At 43.2% G+C, this 19,871-nt stretch overlaps 1 long non-coding RNA gene across 1 annotated transcript; it reads right to left on the bottom strand.

Moving 5' to 3' along the window:
* Positions 1–1,481: 1,481 nt before the first annotated feature.
* Positions 1,482–8,861, bottom strand: LOC308458866. The gene is made up of 3 exons (XR_013977739.1): positions 8,418–8,861; positions 1,977–2,737; positions 1,482–1,793 (listed from the first exon to the last, which is right to left on the bottom strand). It is a non-coding gene; the product is annotated as an uncharacterized lncRNA (long non-coding RNA).
* Positions 8,862–19,871: the final 11,010 nt, after the last annotated feature.

The raw sequence follows: 19,871 nt of genomic DNA, 5'->3' as shown, positions 1-19,871 counted from the left end.
GGTCTACTATGAATAATAATATAATAATAAATTTTATTTATATCCCGCCCTCCCCAGCCGAAGCCGGGCTCAGGGCGGCTAACAACAATAAAACAGTACAAAAGTACAGCACAAACAACACTCTAAAATCATTCATTATAAAATTAATTAATTCAAGCCACTGGCAACCATTGGGCCAGAGCTCCGCGAAGATTGCCGAGGGAGGGAGTCAGGCTGTGCCCTGGCCAAAGGCCTGGTGGAACAGCTCTGTCTTGCAGGCCCTGCGGAAAGATGTCAAGTCCCGCAGGGCCCTGGTCTCTTGTGACAGAGTGTTCCACCAGATTGGAGCCGCAGCTGAGAAAGCCCTGGCTCTAGTTGAGGCCAGCCTAACCTCTCTGAGGCCTGGGACCTTCAGGATGTTTTTATTTGCAGACCGTAGGTTCCTCTGTGGGGCATACCAGGAGAGGCGGTCCCGTAGGTACGAGGGTCCTAGGCCGTATAGGGCTTTAAAGGTTAAAACCAGCACCTTAAACCTGATCCTGTACTCCACCGGGAGCCAGTGCAGCTGGTATAGCACCGGGTGAATGTGATCTCGCAGCAAAGACCTCGTAAGGAGTCTCGCTGCAGCATTCTGCACCCGCTGGAGTGAAACTAATGAAGCTTCACCTTCAGGGCCCCTAATCCTGGAGGGCTCCAGAAGTGATTTTAGTCCACATGGCTTCACAATCTTTGGTCTAGTGGACCCAATTTGCATTGCACAACTCCAATTGATTATTTTTGTTGTTGTATATAGCTCAACAATTCACAAGTTTGAGAGTCAGTAGCACAACATTTGAGGGTCAGTGGAATATCACGGTAACTTGAAAACTATGACTTTGACATGTGAAATATTCCAGTGCAGCAATTTTAATCAAAATCTGAGATGTGGTAGTTTATTTGTTTTTTAAAGTGATCTGCCATGGAACAGCCCCACAGAAGACAATAACGGTGGTTACCCAGACCTCATTGCTGGTTGCGAAGGGGCCCCCAGATCTGTTCAAGCTTCAGGGTCCCAAAAACGTAGGTCCGCCACTGCCTGAGGATCTCTCCCAGCACCTTCATATAGATGTTAAAAAGCATGTGGGAGAGGGCAGAGCCCTGAGGCTCCCTACAAGTGATTGCCCAGGGGTCTGAACACTCATCCCCCAACACCACTTTCTGGACACGGCCCAGGAGGAAGGAGCTGTACAGCAGTGCCCCCAGCTCCAAACTCCTGTAGACGGTCCAGAAGGATGCCATGGTCAATGGTATCAAAAGCCGCTGAGAGATCCAGCAGAACCAGGAAACAGTTTTCACCTCTGTCCCTAGCCCGCCAGAGATCATCGAACAGTGTGACCAAGGCAGTTTTGGTCCTATGATGGGGCCTGAATCCCGACTGGAAGGGGTACAAATGGTCCACATCCTCCAGGTATGCCTGGATTTGTTCAGCGACCACCCACACAATCACTTACCGGATAATAAAGTTACTTTTGAAAGAAGATTTAATTGTGAAGTCTAAGCATAACATAGCTTGAGAGACTGCCTTCTCCCTATCCCTTATGTTATCATACATACAGTAATGGTCATATTGTTCTGCAGGAAACCTTTCTCCACATCAGAAGCCCACTCCACAGTAAGTCTAAGCAGCATATGATAGAGTTATGACAGGCACCCTCTAGCTGCGCTTTCCAGAAACAACAGAAGATATTTCTTTTTTTAACAAGCACTTCCAGCTGCATGAAAATGTGTTCATTTTGTGGTGGTGTTGATGATGATGATAGTAATTTCACAAGTCTCTGTTAGGATAACAATAAAAAGTAGTGTCAGAATAGTTGCAAACTTTTGCTTGGTACCCTCAGAATTCTTCACCCCCTCCTACCCAACCAGGCTCTCACAATCACATTCAAACCATCCTTTCCCTTCCCTCCCTCCCTCCCTCCCTCCCTCCCTCCCTCCCTCCCTCCCTCCCATCTACTTACCTGGCTGCAGACATCAGTGGCAGAAGTGGGAGTTCTCTCCTGGTTTTGTGTCCAGCACACGTCTGTGTAACTGCCAAGCACAAGCAGACCTGAGAAATTAAGTTTTCCAAAGAGCCAGTGCAGCCAAGGGCTAAGAGACCTCTCACTGCTCCCATGGCTGTTGGAGCTGGCAGCTAAATGGAGGTTGGATGGAAGACTCAACTAAGGGCTTACCTGCACTTGGAGGAAGGGTCGCACTAATGACATAATCAGGGGCATGATGGGGTCCAGTTTGGCCAATAATTGGTGTCAGAATAAACGGAGAATGTGACAAGTTTGGGGGAAACAGTTCCATTTTCTAAAATTGCCCAAGACATTGAAGCTAGATCAGCCCTGGGCTAATCTAGAAACACATTATTCCCATTAAGTGAACCAATGCCCAGAGTTAGTCCTCTAGATTTTTGCCTCTACCTGTCTAGGTGTGTTTTAGGGGCTGTCCCATAACATTTACCGTATGTTTAGGATTTTTACAACATGGACAAGTGTAATGCTGCATTTGAGGAATGATGTTCTTTAGTTGGACAATTACTCAGTTCTTCAGAGAGAAAGTATATCAATCAGTAGAGAACTAGAACTGCCTTGCTTCATCTCACTTTTGCTTAACAAGGCCTAGGGAGTGTCAGGAAGTAGATGGATCACAAAGGAGATGGTTGGGTCCCTCTTTTGTCATTCTTCTTTTCTTGTCTATATGAGTCTTTTCCCCTTGCTGGTAGTCAGTGAACCTAAGGATCAAAAAGTGCTTGCTTTTTAGTGTTCCTCTGATTATCAACAAAAGCTATCAAAGCAAAGCATAAGATCTCAGGCTCCCAGAGACTTCTGAAGGTGAAAAATAGCATCTAAAATGAAAATAATGTCCTTGAAGATTTATTTTAATCAAACATTTTCAGCTCTGACTGGGAGGTTTAGAGGCTGATCCTGCCGATTGCCTAGTGCTCTTATCTCTTAGAGAATGAGAATCTGTCAGAGCTCAGGGACTTCTAGAATTGAGTCCTTCACCCTCCCTTGATTTATACACATATACATGCATGTACACACACATGCACACACAGTTTTCAGATACATTGGAAGCCGGCTAAATTTGTCCACAGCTTTTATTCACCTTTTTGTATAGCATTGTCATCTACTTTATTTAAGATAATCAGTTTGTAAAGCAGTTTAGGAGAACACTTCCTTCGTAATGAACTCCAGCAAATGAATCAATGAAATTGCTAATATCATAATGCTGTTTTACAAATATATGGTGCAATTGCATTTGGAATTCTGTCTGGTCTGGCCACTGCATCTAACAAAAGGATATTTTAGTGCTGCAAGCTGTGTAGAAAAGCACAGCCAAAATGATCAGAAGGCTGAAAGAACTCTCATGTGAGGAAAGGTTACACCTTGAGCTTTTCAGCTTAGGGAAAAGATGAGTAAGGAAAGACAAAGATACATAAAATTATTCACAGTGTGAAGAAAGATGATGGAGAGAGTTTTTTCTCCCTCTCTCATCATACTAGAACCTCATGTCATCCAATGAAGCTGAACGGTGGGAATTTTGAGACAAACAAAAGTAAGGACTTGTCCACAAAGCGCATGGAATTTGTTGCCACATGATGTAATGATAACCACCAACGTGAATAGTTTTAAAAGGGAATTACACAAATTTATGAAGAATGTGACTGTCAATGGCTACTACTTATGATGGCTCTATATTACCTCCAGCATCAGAGACTGGTTTCTAAAGAACATGAATGGGAGAGTATGATTGTGCTCATATGCTGCTTGTGGGGTTCCAATAGGCTAGCTACTGCGGCAACAGGGTGCTGGATTACATTTAGACAGGCCTTTGGACTGATCCAGCAGGTCTCTTCTTGGGTTCTTATGACTCCCTTGTTTCAAAGCAGAAACTAAGTGTCAGCTTTGCAGATATGAAGCTGCAAAAGAGAAAAATGGAGGAAAACTCAGGTTGAATCCAGATGTGAAACCACCTTCTTATATTTAGGGTCTGTGTATGACTGGGGTACCAAGTTGCATGGGTGGCCCAACTGCACAGAAACATGGCTCACTGGCAGAATTCTTCTGCAGACAGCAATGCACAGCAATAGTGGTGGAGGTGCTTAAAGCATGGTTCCACTCCACTGTCAACATGGATATGTCCTACATGTGAATAATGAGTGGAAAAGACCAATATTAAAGCAGATATGAACTCCACACATAAAGAGGGACTACTGCTCAAGGTTTGCATGCAGAAAATTCTGGGTTCAATCCCTAGCATCAACAGCTTAAAAAAATTGTAGGACTAAAAAGAAACTTTGTTTCAGGCTCTAGAATAATTCTGCCAGTTGTGGTAGGCAATAGTGGACTAAATGGACAAATGGTTTAACTACATATAAGACAACTATATTGATTCAGTTCTGTTATTTGGCTAGGGGCACCAGAATTCAGAGAAAAATCTGTCTCCTAGTTCAAATTCTGATTTGTACTGATTGCAGATCACTTCATTCAGTATTATCGCTTCATTCAATACTATCAAATGTTCACTTGCATATATTTGCACATCTGTATTTTATTTCAGTTGCATAACATCATGGCATTTGTAGTCTGAGGGCTATTAGTCTTATGCATGGATGTTTTGCAAAACTGCCATCTCTAAAAGGTTAAAGCTATTGTGTGGAAATAATGATAGTAATGGATAGATAGCAAAGAGGTCTTAATAGTGAAAATACAGATGATTTGGCAAGGAAAAGTTGAAGCAGGTTTGTTGAAATCATGATGGATTTCAGAATGGTTGCCAGATTTGGGGTAGCTTTTGAAGTCACAGAACCCTTCATATCTGAGCTGAATTTTAGTTATATTTCACTTTTTTTCTTGCCAGAAAACCACCAATACCAGGTATTCCTGCTCCCCAACTTGGTTTTACCAAATCATTTTACAGATTCATCAGCACATTTACTGGGGAAGAAACCCCACTGAACTCACTGGTGTTTTCTTCTAATTAGACATGCATAGGATTGCATTCCTCCACATAAAAACTTTGGCATGGTTGTCTCTTAAACCTTTGGGTTTAAGAATAAAGCATTTTTGGGTTATTTATTTTGCTATTTCTCAAAATAACTGACAAATCGAAACAACCCATTTCAATATGAAATTTCTTCAGAATCATTGTTTTTATCTAGCCAGCCCTAGTCCGAGAACATGCAACCTCCTGGTGCAGAAAGAAAGTGTCAGGGAACTGCTATAGGAAGAGGGGAGGGAGGCAGGGGAATACAGAGGGCCTCCAATGCTTCTGAGGAGCAGCTCCGTGTCCAGAGGTGGGGAAAGCCACAGCTCCAGTGGAGAAGAGAGGGAAGGGGCCAGCCAAGCGAGGAGAAGGCTCGGAAGATGCTGCTGAGAGCCCAAGTGCCTCACCTAGCCCGGCTGGCCAGGAGGCACGGACGCCACTTCCATCACCCAGCCTGCGCAGAGGGGTGAAACGCAAGGAGGAGAGGAGGAGATTTGAGGTGTCTTAAGTTCTTATGTTGGGGGAGAAGCCGGAAGGGGCCACTCCCAGATTCTGTCAGTGACTAAGACGGACATGAACTTTGGAGATCTGCCCTGTAAATAGTTTGCACAATAAAACCTGTAAAAGACAGGTTTGGAGTCCTGCCTGGTTACTCGCGAGCAACCACCAGCAGCACCTGACAGAAAGGTTTTACTCAGCGGCTTAATAGTTATAGGCTCCTCTTTCGCATATGAGTTGGAAAATAGGCCAAAATGTCTTGTTCTGAAACATGACAGGGCCACAGACAAGATTCTGTGAAAAATAAAACAAAGTGTGAAGTCATAAATTTTTCAAATAAGTGAACCGATATCTCAGGCTAATTCAATGACATTAATGTGGTAGCTCTAAGATTTATTCATTAGTCATATTGCTCATAATGTGACAGCCTTCTGAGTGAATTAAGAGAGCAGAATTATTATTGGATATAGGTATTGGGGTGTGTGTGTGTGTGTGTGTGTGTGTGTTGGAGTGGGGAGAAATAATTATTCTAACACAGCCACACAGTTATAACCTACACGTGGCAGCTCCACCCCATTAGTTTGTAAGCTAAGCACATGCACCAGAAGCTGAACCTGTGGTTCCGCACGTACTGAGTTTGGGATTATGAATGAAGCCTCTAGATCAGATCCCCCACCCCTAAAATGTAAGCATACATGTTCTCGCAATAGCAGTCCTTGCTCAGTATGAAAGGAATGACATTTGCTGTATGTGTTGCAGTTAAACTGAGTTTAGCATATGCTTAGGTGGATGAACTTGGCTTTCCTTACTGTTCTATTGCTCATTCCTGTCTTTATGCCTGTAATTTATCCAGGCCATTGATTTTTTTTCAATTGAAACTGCTATAACTGCCTATGGAAACAGATGTGCATGTGTGTGCGCACACTCTCAACACATGTAAATCAACACTCCGGCGCCATGGTGCAAAGCTCCCTGTTTCCCAGAGTTGTCGACCTTTTTTCGGGAGGACGGTGCTGCCAGCGGGGCTAGAGGAGGTGGGCAGCGTCCAGCCTCTGCCTCTTCCCTGGTGCCCTCCAGAACTTGGCGCCCTGGCGCCCTGCACCACTAGCCTCTATGGGTAAGATGCCCCTGTATAAGATAATATTCTAAGCTGAACTAAAAAGTGTTTGCAGTTTCAGGCAAGCAGAGGGGAGGTAACATAATGTATAAGTTCCAGGCCTAGTGCCAGTACCTGGCACCTTCATGAAGTTCTCTGATATAACAACTGTCAATCTGAGCCTTTAAAATATGCTAACTGCCAAGATATGTATATAGAGGTTCCAGCTTCCATTCTTCTGAAGTAGTGGGTGCATAACTTAATTTCATAATTTAAATTCATTTAAAATACTCTCCATGAAGAGATGGTTTCTTCCCCCTCCCATGTTCAGTAACAGATTTTCATATTTTTTAAAGAAGAAAATACAATAATAATGACTGGGATCATAAGAGGTTTCATCCTTTTATGTTATACTAAAAAGGCTGTGATATTGCCCCAAAGTTGTTGGTCTGTTTGACAGCAGAACTATTCTGGGTACAGCTGCCTGCAATTAAAACAATTATGCAGATCCCATGTCTTACTAGTTAAATTCGTGCTGGGCTTGTTTTTCCAGGAGGGCCTCTTTTAGTCTGGGCAGATAATGAAAGGAATTAAGAAGAGCAGGAGATATATGGAACCCCTCCTGAACAGGTCCTACCCGTAGCAGAAAGGTAGATGAAGAGCTGTAGCTCAGTGGTAAAACCCATGTTTTGCATGCAGAAGGTCCTCAAGTAACACTAGGGAAGACATCTGCCGGAACTCCTGGAGTACCACTGCCAGTCAGTGTAAAAAATACAGAGCTAAATGGATGAATCATCTGATTCCATCTAAGGAAACTTCCTATATTCCTAGCATCATTGTAGTGTTCCTGCAACCTTCTTCACAGTTCCCATGGGCTTTTTCACTTCAGCATATCCTCTAACATTTCCCCAATGAAAATAGGAATTTCACATTCCATAATGATAATTTTACTATTTATACCCCACACATCTTACTGGGTTGCCCCAGCCACTCTGGGTGGGCAACTTCCAACATATATAAAAACACAATAAAACATTTTTTTTTTAAAAAAACCTTTCCTATACAGGGCTACCTTCAGACTGCTTGGGGATTGGATAACTCCATACCCTCCAACATTTCTCCAACGAAAATAGGGACATCCTAAGGAAAAGTGGGACATTCTGGGGTAAATCAGAAACCGGGATGGCTTCCCTAAATCAGGGACATCCCTGGAAAATAGGGACACTTGGAGGGTAAGAATTTTATAGCTAGGCAACAAGCTCCTTGGATCTTAGCCTGCTCCCTAGGGACTATCTGAGATACTGGAGCAAAGTGCTTATACCGTTGGACAAGGACTGAACCAAACAAACTCACTGTTGTTGGTTCATATTAAAACTGCATTCTCTGAATCAACGTGTTTATTAGTTATTAGCCATGCAAACATTGGCTGTCTTTTTAAAAGATGTTTTCTCTTTCATTTACTTAGTACTACCTTAATTTCATTTAATATGCACCCCACCTTTCAGTTTATACCAGATCCAAAAGGTGTGTTAGACCTACAGTGGAGAGGCAAAGATTCACATGCTGGCTCAGCCATGAAATGTAATGTATCTTTGCCACTATCCCCCAACTTAACTTCACTTACTGGACAGCTGCTAATAAGGCAAAAGTGAGAAGAACTGCCCTGCACTTTGTATAATGGAAAAACTAGGACACGATTCAGGCAAAGTTAAGCACTTGTGAAATCTTAGGATAGTACCTCCTCAGACACACACCAGAGTTCCTGTCATTCCATGAGCTACTGGTCTCTTGTCAACAATCATATTTGCCATAGGCCCATTTTCTTTACCTTGCTAGCCAGGTGCAGGAGCACTTATGCCTCAGATCCTGACCGCAAGCAACCAGCTGGACTTGTCATTTCCTCTTGCTCCTGCTTTTGGAATTCCTTACCTGTTCCTTGGCCCTCTCATTGCCTCCCTCAGGCTCTCTGTCCTTTCTTCATCCACTGCTGTTCCTGAGCAGCAGAAACTGTGCATCAGGGAAACACATGGAATGGAAATTATTTTCTGTCTGCTTCTGCCACAGACATTTAGCCTTATGACAGACAGCTCTAGCAGAAAAGCCAGCGTGACTGGGCATCGAACAGGACCATAGAGATGGAAAGGGGGGGGGGCTAATCTAGCTCCTTCTGTGAGACAGGGCACTTCATTCCCTTCTACTTTCCCTCAGCTTTATCAGATCACCCAACTGAAGGGCCACTTTTCCTAACACCAAATCCTTTTTGCTTTACAGCCGTTGTGATAGGTTACGATTATATTAAGCTATAGATATTACTTCATTTATTTCTCAAGATGAGAGGAGTTAGGTTTTCATTGGGCAATGTTTAAGGTTTCATTTGGCAATGTTTAAGGGATGCGGGTGGTGCTGTGGGTTAAACCACAGAGCCTAGGACTTGCCGATCAGAAGGTTGGCGGTTTGAACCCCCGCGACGGGGTGAGCTCCTGTTGCTCGGTCCCTGCTCCTGCCAACCTAGAAGTTCGAAAGCACGTCAAAGTGCAAATAGATAAATAGGTACCGCTCCGGCGGGAAGGTAAACAGCGTTTAAGGTTTTATTCCAAAATATTTCCTCTTAAACAGATATTCACAAAATGTGCATGCATAAAATAAAACCTTTAAACGAGAGAACTATAAGATCCATGGTGGGAGAAGGAGACTTTCGACTGTCTAACCTGATCATTCTGTATTACACATATTCACTATGCAAATAAATTTTTAAGAACTAAACTAGCTCCTATACTGCTATTATCATTTTATTTATTTATTAAATTTGCATCCTGCCCTTTCTCCCAAAGGCGCCTAGGGTGGCAGGGTGGCAAACATCAAGCAATAAAACAGTAAAGGTAAAGGTAAAGGGACCCCTGACCATTAGGTCCAGTCGTGGCCGACTCTGGGGTTGCGGTGCTCATCTTGCTTTATTGGCCGAGGGAGCTGGCGTACAGCTTCCATGTCATGTGGCCAGCATGACTAAGCTGCTTCTGGCGAACCAGAGCAGCGCACGGAAACGCCGTTTACCTTCCCGCTGGAGTGGTACCTATTTATCTACTTGCACTTTGACATGCTTTGGAACTGCTAGGTTGGCAGGAGCAGGGACCGAGCAACGGGAGCTCACCCCGTCGTGGGGATTCGAACTGCTGACCTTCTGATCGGCAAGTCCTAGGCTCTGTGGTTTAACCCACAGCGCCACCCTTGTCCCAAAGCAGAGACATCCTAAGAACATCCTAAAACAATTCCAACACAGATGTAGACTATGTGACAGGAACAACAGGAAGTAGTGGAAGAAAACGTAAAGCAAAGTGTGTGGGGGTGTGTGATTTGCACCTTGCCTTCTTCAGGGTTTATAGATTTCAGTGAAGGTTTACTTAAGTTTAAATAGTTTCAGGATTGCGTCCTTGGTTTTCTCCCAGAATAACTGAAACATTTTTGTGATTAATCTGATTTCCACATGAACTGTAGCAGTTTAATTTCCCAGCAGTGGAATAGGTGGCGGCCTCAATATAAAGAAATATAGGGAAAAATGCACCTTCACTTCAAAAACTAGTTAACGTTCCTCCAAGACTTTATACATGAAATCTCATCTCATACAAACCAAACACACTTAAAATAAATACACAATAAAATGCTTGGGACCAAAACAGACGTGACACAATCAAGATTGTTCTTTCCCCCAGAAGCTGCTATTAATCCCACTGGAAAAACAAGAGCAGCAGAATACAACACAATGCTTGCCTTTTCCACCTCTCTCTCCAGCAGGGCTAGAGGGAGGGCTGCTTCAGGGGCAATTTCAGTCCGGAAAAAAGGAAGGGGGGAAGCTAAAGAATAACTCCCCCCCAAAAAAACCACTTCTCCAGTCAGCAATGGACTCCATTTACCCACCCTGTGGCTTTTTGAAAGGATGCTGGTGTAACCTTGAAAAACAGTGGCTACACAGGTTACACTATTAATCAGCTGTTACTTTTGGAAGAGTGGAGTTGCTTCAAGTCAATGACAGCACCCTTGCCCTTACAGCTTTAATGAATATCTCTTGAAAAGCCTTGACGAATGATGATGTTGCTTCAAAAGGTCTAAAGGCACATCAAATACTCAAACATAGTGTGCTTTATCATAATTTATGAAGTAAATAACTTGTAACTCCAGCATTTATAAACACAGCTCTGTTATTACAGATATAGTGACCTGAAAAAATTACAGGATCTTCCATACCCACTTCAAAGAGGGTGCACTGCATACAGAAAATCCCATTAAAGAGGAATACCCAAGATAACAGAAGTCAACAGCAAACCTGTATCTGCCTCCTTCCCTTCCCTATCAGCATGGTGTGGCTTTTCTAGTTGAGATTGGAGAACTTCGGTTCATTTACTTAGTTCCCTAGACCTGCAATCAAAATGGGAACAGTCTCAGTCAAAAAGCCACAAGCTGTCTTCATTCTATAGACTTCTTGCTAATGAGTGAGGATTTGCCCCCTGGAAGGGAATGAGATGAAAGGCAGCTTCAGCAACACACACGACCTCCTTACTCCCTAGTACAGACTAACAAAAGTCATCACCCACAACTGTTAAAGAAACACTAACAGTAATTTTGAAAACCCCAACATTGCCAACATTTTAAGGTTTATAATAAAATATAAGCCCCTTGTTTCTTGCTGACAGACTTTGCCCCTCCAAATGTTGCACCCATGCTTATGAGGTAAGGTAAAAGGTAAGGACCCCTGGATGGTTAAGTCCAGCCAAAGGTAACTTTGAGATGGACTTATGAGATGGGGCACCTTCAGTGACTGACTCGAACATAGTTTTGGTGGTAGTGTGGTGACATTAGAAATGGGAAAGCACCCACACATTTTTTTTAGTCACTCAAGCATGTGTGTGAAATAGAATCAGATCTAAGCTAACAGGATCAAGATGACACTTGCACATTCTGAGGTGCCCTCAATACTTAGGGAGACTGGAGGCGCCTTCCCTTGTACAGGAATGGATGGTGAGAGCGTGCGAATGAGATGCCAGGCTCAAAGCAGTTCCCTTTCCCTGTTGTAAATACACATCAGACATATAAAGGACATTTAAAGCGGATGACTCCCCTCTTGCCAAAAAAAGAATAATTAGAATTGTAGTTAGAGGTGCTGTGAAGGGAAAACTACAGTTCCTGGGATGGTTGGGGGGTGGGGAGTCATGTGTTTTAAACAATGCACTTTAAAGATATGGCAAATATAGTAAGATTGTGGAAAGAAATGAATAAGGAAACTATGTGCAAACCAAAAGCCAGCAAGGTTATCACAATTTTATGTGAGACAAAATATACCTATATACTCAGCTTTAAAACACAAGAAATTTATTCTCAGCTTCTGCTTTAAGTCTTGGTGTCTTGAGATATATATATATATATATATATATATATATATATATCAAAAGTCACTCAAATGTACTTCCATTTCTCAACTCAAGTAGAATATATTTCCAATAAGAAGTAAAAAGAAATATAGAGTCACAATATTTTTTATGAACTGATGTTTCACATAGCCATACAAGCAATGAAAATAGCTGATGCGAAGTTGGAAGTTATAGTCCTGTCAATGGGGAAACTCATAATGGCATGGAGTGCACTCTGTAGAATTCTTAGACTCGATAAATCAATAATATGTCAAAGCCAGCATTTATGAATGAACTCATTTGAAAATTCATCTTTATTTTATCTCTTCTTCTGATCGGAATACAGAACAGAAACAAAAGTATTTTTCACAGAAGTCATTATCCTTAATTTGCTTATGCCAGCTCAAACCTACTGACCTGGACAGGACTCCCTGAGAGAGGGGGAGCTGTAAATTGAAGGGGATGGCTATGTAAAATAACTTCCCCTCATTCTTAAGCACAGCCAGAGGAAGTAAACTGCATACATACATATTCACATTCTTGACACAAGTTCCAGTTCTCCAAGCTGAAGGGAGGAAATCAAGGATAATTCATGATTTTGTTTATAAGGAATAAATTGGAAAATATATTAATATCTAGTGATTAATTAGGATTAATCACATTAATCCCAATTAATTAGGATTATGTCACATTGACTGCTCAAATATTGCCGTTCAAATGTAGCTTTCCCTCCTGACACTCATCTCCTTTAACAACATGCCCTTCCATCATAGAGCCATAGAACAATATCCAGTTACCTCAGGAGCAGCCAATGTATGGTCAATGATGATGGGAGTTGTAGTCCCACAACATCTGGGGGGGGCACCACATGGCTGCCCCGAGTAACCTGGTCCTCAGCGTCCTTTGCTTAGGTTACTTAGGTCTCTCTGTATGCTGGCCAGTTGTTGCACGTATCAAAAACAGCTGTAGTTGGTGGGAGTTGCAGTTCAAAACAAAACAACTGGAGGGCAACACATTGGTGAATGCTGCTTTTTTAAGCTTCATACTGTGGTCGAAATCACCCTGTTATTAACCCATCAGTGAACACTTCTCTATATGAGGTTAATTCTACTACATAGTTACATTAGAGACAAATAAAACCTATGAGTACCAAGAAGGGAGGAAGTGGATATGGGAGAGAAAGTCACTGTATTGATAATGCTGTTGTATATTTGAAGTAGAACATGAAAAGAGTCAAAATAAAAAAATCCTTCCAGTAGCACCTTTAAGACCAACTAAGTTAGTTCTTGGTATGAGCTTTCGTGTGCAAGCACACTTCTTCAGATACACTGAAACAGAAGTTGCCAGATCCTTCTATATAGTGAGAAGGTGGGGAGGGGTATTACTCAGAAGGGTGGTGGGAATGGGAGATTGGCAGATAGCTGAGATGAGCCTGCTGACGACTCTTAACGACTGTGATAGGTCTTACAGGAAAAGGCAAGGGGTGAGAAGGTGAGAAATGGCTTAGTCATGTATAATGGGATAAGAATCCAATGTCTTTGTTCAAACCAGGTCTCTCCATGGTTTTAAGTTTGGTAATGAGTTGCAATTCAGCAGCTTCTCTTTCCAGTCTATTTCTGAAATTCCTTTGTAGTAAAACAGCTACTTTGAGATCTTGTATAGAATGTCCTGGGAGATTGAAGTGTTCTCCTACTGGTTTCTCTGTTTTGTGATTCTTGATGTCAGATTTATGTCCATTTATTCTTTGGCGTAAGGTTTGGCCTGTTTGTCCAATATAGAGAGCTGAAGGACACTGTTGGCATTTGATGTCATACACAATGTTAGATGATGAGCAATTGAATAGTCCCGAGATGGTATGTGTGATGTTGTTGGGGCCAGTAATGGTGTTGTCCGGGTGTATGTGGCAGCAAAGTTGGCATCTGGGTTTATTGCAGGCTCTGGTGCCAGTGTCCGTGTTAAGTCTGGTTGTAGTATTATTGTGGGTTAGGAGTTGTTTAAGATTGGGTGGCTGTCTGTAGGCAATGAAAGGTCTTCCTCCCAGAGCTTGAGAAAGAGAACTGTCATTGTCCAGGAGAGGTTGTAGATCTCTGATGATGCGTTGTACTGTTTTAACTTGGGAGCTGTATGTGATGACTAGAGGTGTTCTGTTATTTTCTTTTTTGGGTCTGTCTTGCAGCAAGTTCTCTCTGGGTATAAGTCTGGCTCTGTTGATCTGTTGTCTAACTTCATCTGCTGGGTATTTTAGTTCTGAAAAGGTTTGCTGTAGATCTCTTAGGTGAGAGTCTCTGTCTGTAGAATTGGAACAGATGCGGCTGTAACGTAGTGCCTGGCTATATACAATGGACTGTTTGGTATGTTTGGGATGGTAGCTAGAGGCATGTAGATATGTTTGTCGGTCAGTTGGTTTACGGTATAAGGTGGTGTCTATGCGCCCATCCTGTATTTTTATAGTAGTGTCCAAAAAATGTATTTCTTGCATAGATTGATTCATTGTAAGGTTGATTGTGGGGTGAAAATCATTAAATTTCTGGTGAAAGGTGTCCAGGGTCTGTTGACCATGTGTCCAGATGATAAAAATATCGTCAATGTATCGCAGGTACAAGAGAGGTTTGAGTGGGTAGGAGTTTAGGAAACATTGTTCTAAATCTGCCATGAAGATGTTGGCATACTGTGGGGCCATGCGGGTGCCCATTGCTGTGCCGCTGATCTGAAGGAACAGGTCATCACCGAATTTGAAGTTGTTGTGGGTAAGGACAAATTGGCAGAGTTTGGTGGCAAGGTCCGCTGTGGTTTTATCTGAAATGGTGTTCCTTATAGCTTGTAAACCATCGTTGTGTGGGATGTTGGTAAAATCCAATCCATGAAAAGAGTCGTAACTGTTTTCTCAAGAGAGTGCTTTCGTCAAACTCTCATAAAGTCTTTCTTAGAACCCGTGTACATCTTGATTACTTGAAATATATCTGCACTGGAGTACTGGAAGAACATTACAAGCAGACAGTTAATACCCAAAAGGAATTGGGGTGGGTGGGTGGGTGGGTGCTTGTGTTGGAGGTCATGGAACAAACTTCTTAGTTGGTGATAAGACTAAAACTGCCCAGATGGTTTACAATAATAGTTCTAAATATATATCAGTCGCATCAGGGCTTCATGAGCAGATCTATACATAACAGCATAAACTTATGGCACAACTTTTTGAGACAACTGTACATATGAGATAGTAACTCATGTTATGACGGGATTCAGTTTTCTGCATAAAATGACCAACTTGAGTCTTATCAAAATGTTGCACTTGCACAAATCATGGGCTGCATCTGCAGGGCTCCCCTGCCTGACAAACACAGCTTTTATATGGGAGGGATCATCAAGGCCTTTCATTGCCAGTGTTGAAGTACAGTTCATCAACACAGGAGCCAGATATATGGAGAAACGTGACTCAAAGAAGTAGGAGGCCCAGGGTTCGCTCTGATTGTTTAGAAATACACAATCGCTTTGAGGTCCTCTCCCCTAGCATGGAAGACGAAGAGCAGACTCCATTTGAGGATCTCTCCCTCATTACAGTCGATCAGGTATATGAAGACGAGCAGCAAAGTCAGTCCTCAGGGAATGTGCAGGTGACCTTGGAATGGACAGCTCACGGAAGAACCCCGACCAAACCTAAGAGGAGGCATGTAGTGGTGATAGGGGATTCCCTACTGAGGGGAACAGAAGCAGTGATCTGTGGGCCTGACAAGATGTCTCGGGAAGTGTGCTGTCTCCCCGGGGCTAAGATCCAAGATGTAACTGAACGACTGCAAGGAATCATAAAACCCACTGACAAATACCCCTTCCTCTTGGTTCATGTGGGAACCAATGACACTGCAAGCAATAGCCTCCAGAAGATCAAAAGAGACTACGAGGCTCTGGGCAGGAAATTGAAGCAATTAAATGCACAAATTGTCATGTCATCTGTCCTCCCAGTTGAACGACGTGGCCCAGGGAGAGAGGGAAAAATAGTGGAAGTGAACAGCTGGCTTCGCAAATAGTGTAAACAGGAACGGTTTGGATTCTTAGATCACGGACTGCGGTTTCTTGAAGATGGACTTCTGGCAAGCGATGGGCTGCACCTCACAACGGTTGGGAGAAATGTTTTTGCCAAAAATCTCAGAAACCTCATCAGGAGGGCTTTAAACTGACTAATGTGGGGGAGGGAGACAGTGCTCCTGAAGGTAGGAGTCTATCAATTGATGAAGATGATCATCCAAATGTCATAGACCAAATGGAGCAAACAGCACGCAGACCTAGTGGTGGGAGGAAAAAATCCTTAAATAAGAGACACGGGGGAATGATTAATGGACTTCAATGTCTGTACACTAATGCGCAAAGCATGGGAAATAAACAAGATGAGCTTGAGCTCTTGGTACAGCAAACTAAATATGACATAATAGGCATCACTGAAACCTGGTGGGATAAGTCCCACGATTAGAATGTAATAATGGGGGGATACAATCTATTTCAGAGAAACAGACCAGACAAGAAAGGAGGAGGTGTGGCGTTATATGTCAGGGATGTGTATACCTGTGAAGAGATCCAAGATTTAGAACCTCAAAGCCAAAGTGAGAGCATTTGGGTCAAAATTAAGGGAGAGAAGAATAACAGTGACCTCATTGTGGGAGTTTACTATAGATCCCCAAGCCAAACGGAGGACATAGATGATGCCTTCCTGGAACAGATGGCCAAGCATGCAAAAGGAAGGGAGATAGTAGTAATGGGGGACTTCAATTACCCGGATATTTGTTGGATGTCAAACTCAGCCAAGAGCATAAGGTCAAACAGATTCTTCACTGGCCTTGCAGACAACTTCATTGTCCAGAAAGTGGGAGAAGCAACAAGAGGAACAGCCATTTTAGATCTGGTCCTAACCAATGTTGATGACCTGGTTAGTGGGGTAGAAGTGGAAGGATCATTAGGCGCGAGTGATCATGCTCTTCTGAAGTTTACTATACAGCGGAAAGGAGCAGCCAAGCATACTAGGACTCAATTTCTTGACTTTAAGAAAGCCGACTTCATAAAACTTAGGGAAGTGCTGGGTGAGATCCCATGGACAGTAATACTAAAAGGAAAGGGAGTTCATGATGGCTGGGAGTTTGTTAAGAGGGAGATAGTAAAAGCACAACGTCAGGCAATACCAATGAGACGGAAACATGGAAGGTGCCTAAAGAAGCCAGGGTGGCTATCTAAAGAACTTTTAACTGAGTTAAGATTAAAAAAGGATGTGTACAAAAAATGGAAAAGGGGGGAAACCACCAAAGAGGAATTCAAACAAATAGCCAGCACGTGTAGACACAAAGTCAGAAAAGCTAAAGCACAGAATGAACTCAGGCTTGCTAGAGAGGTTAAAAGCAACAAAAAAGGCTTTTATGGGTATGTTCGTAGCAAAAGGAAGAACAAAGAAACAGTGGGGTCACTCAGAGGAGAAGATGGTGAAATGCAAACAGGGGACACAGAAAGGGCTGAACTCCTCAATGCCTTCTTTGCCTCAGTCTTCTCCGATAAAGAAAACAATGCCCGACCTGAAGAATTTGGAGCAAATGATTCAGCAAAGGAAACACAGCCCAGAATAACTAAGGAGATAGTACAAGAATACTTGGCTAGTTTAGATGTATTCAAGTCTCCAGGGCCAGATGAACTGCATCCAAGAGTATTAAAAGAACTGGCAGATGTGATCTCAGAACCACTGGCAGTCATCTTTGAGAATTCCTGGAGAACAGGCGAAGTCCCGGCAGACTGGAGGGCAAATGTTGTCCCTATTTTCAAAAAGGGGAAAAGAGAGGACCCAAATAATTACCGCCCAGTTAGTCTGACATCAATACCAGGGAAGATTCTGGAGCAGATCATTAAGCAAACAGTCTGTGAGCACCTAGAAAGGAATGCTGTGATCACCAATAGTCAGCATGGATTTCTGAAAAATAAGTCATGTCAGACTAACCTGATCTCGTTTTTTGACAGAATTACAAGCCTGGTAGATGAAGGGAACGCAGTGGATGTAGCCTACCTTGATTTCAGCAAGGCATTTGACAAGGTGCCCCATGATATTCTTGTAAAGAAGCTGGTAAAATGCGGTCTTGACTATGCTACCACTCAGTGGATTTGTAACTGGCTGACTGACCGAACCCAAAGGGTGCTCATCAATGGTTCCTCTTCATCCTGGAGAAGAGTGACTAGTGGGGTGCCACAGGGTTCTGTCTTGGGCCCGGTCTTATTCAACATCTTTATCAACGACTTGGATGATGGACTCAAGGGCATCCTGATCAAATTTGCAGATGACACCAAATTGGGAGGGGTGGCTAACACCCCAGAGGACAGGATCACACTTCAAAACGACCTTGACAGATTAGAGAACTGGGCCAAAACAAACAAGATGAATTTTAACAGGGAGAAATGTAAAGTATTGCACTTGGGCAAAAAAAATGAGAGGCACAAATACAAGATGGGGGACACCTGGCTTGAGAGCAGTACATGTGAAAAGGATCTAGGAGTCTTGGTTGACCACAAACTTGACATGAGCCAACAGTGTGACGCGGCAGCTAAAAAAGCCAATGCAATTCTGGGCTGCATCAATAGGAGTATAGCATCTAGATCAAGGGAAGTAATAGTGCCACTGTATTCTGCTCTGGTCAGACCTCACCTGGAGTACTGTGTCCAGTTCTGGGCATCACAGTTCAAGAAGGACACTGACAAACTAGAACGTGTCCAGAGGAGGGCAACCAAAATGGTCAAAGGCCTGGAAACGATGCCTTATGAGGAACGGCTAAGGGAGCTGGGCATGTTTAGCCTGGAGAAGAGGAGGTTAAGGGGTGATATGATAGCCATGTTCAAATATATAAAAGGATGTCACATAGAGGAGGGAGAAAGGTTGTTTTCTGCTGCTCCAGAGTAGCGGACACGGAGCAATGGATCCAAACTACAAGAAAGAAGATTCCACCTAAACATTAGGAAGAACTTCCTGACAGTAAGAGCTGTTTGACAGTGGAATTTGCTGCCCAGGAGTGTGGTGGAGTCTCCTTCTTTGGAGGTCTTTAAGCAGAGGCTTGACAACCATATGTCAGGAGTGCTCTGATGGTGTTTCCTGCTTGGCAGGGGGTTGGACTCGATGGCCCTTGTGGTCTCTTCCAACTCTATGATTCTATGATTCTATGGATCAGCTTCTGTGCATGGAATAGAGGAGGACACCCGGCTCTTTCCATCGGGCAGCAAAATATCTTGGACTTGTCCTGTCCTCAAAAAAGGAATGAGATGCTTCCTTGTTGTGTGGGAGGCTGGGTGAGAAGGAAGGATGACCCAAGTGCTGGGGGTGCGGATATGTATATCTGAAGCAGAAGGGGCAGGTGTGCAGCCCTGGACACTCCATTTCCTCTCCCTCATTTTGTTCACCCCTTTCACTTCTCCATTCATCTGCACTCACATTCCCATGGCCATTCTGGATTTCCATTATCCATTTCCTTTTTTTCTCTTCTTCCTCCAGTTTTCTATGCCACAGCTTCACGCTCAAGTTGCCTCAACCCTGTCTAAGCACTGCATATGTAGAGAGCTGCTGCTGGCAGTAGCCCAACCAAAAGGCTACGGTGTGGCTGGGGCAGGGATGCAGTATTGAAGCCCACCTGACCTACAACCTGAGAAACGCTGGTTTCAAGCAACCAGGAATGGAAACCTTCCATTTCCTTTTTGTGTGAAGAGGAGGGGAGAGTGCAAGAGCCTGAGGGTCTTACCAGCTTGTCCTCTTAACAACTAATCATGGTCTGTTCCTTTTGAACTGCATTGCTTTTGGATTGCTTCTGATCTGGTGACACTGTTGATGAGCCTTGGGTATGATGAAACTGGTGTACAAAAACTGAAGATGTTAATGA

Source organism: Podarcis pityusensis (assembly GCF_964106645.2).
Source record: "Podarcis pityusensis genome assembly, chromosome: 11".
NCBI lineage: Eukaryota > Metazoa > Chordata > Lepidosauria > Squamata > Lacertidae > Podarcis > Podarcis pityusensis.
The sequence above is the reverse complement of the archived record's forward strand: the minus strand, read 5'-3'. Positions and strand labels throughout refer to the sequence as shown.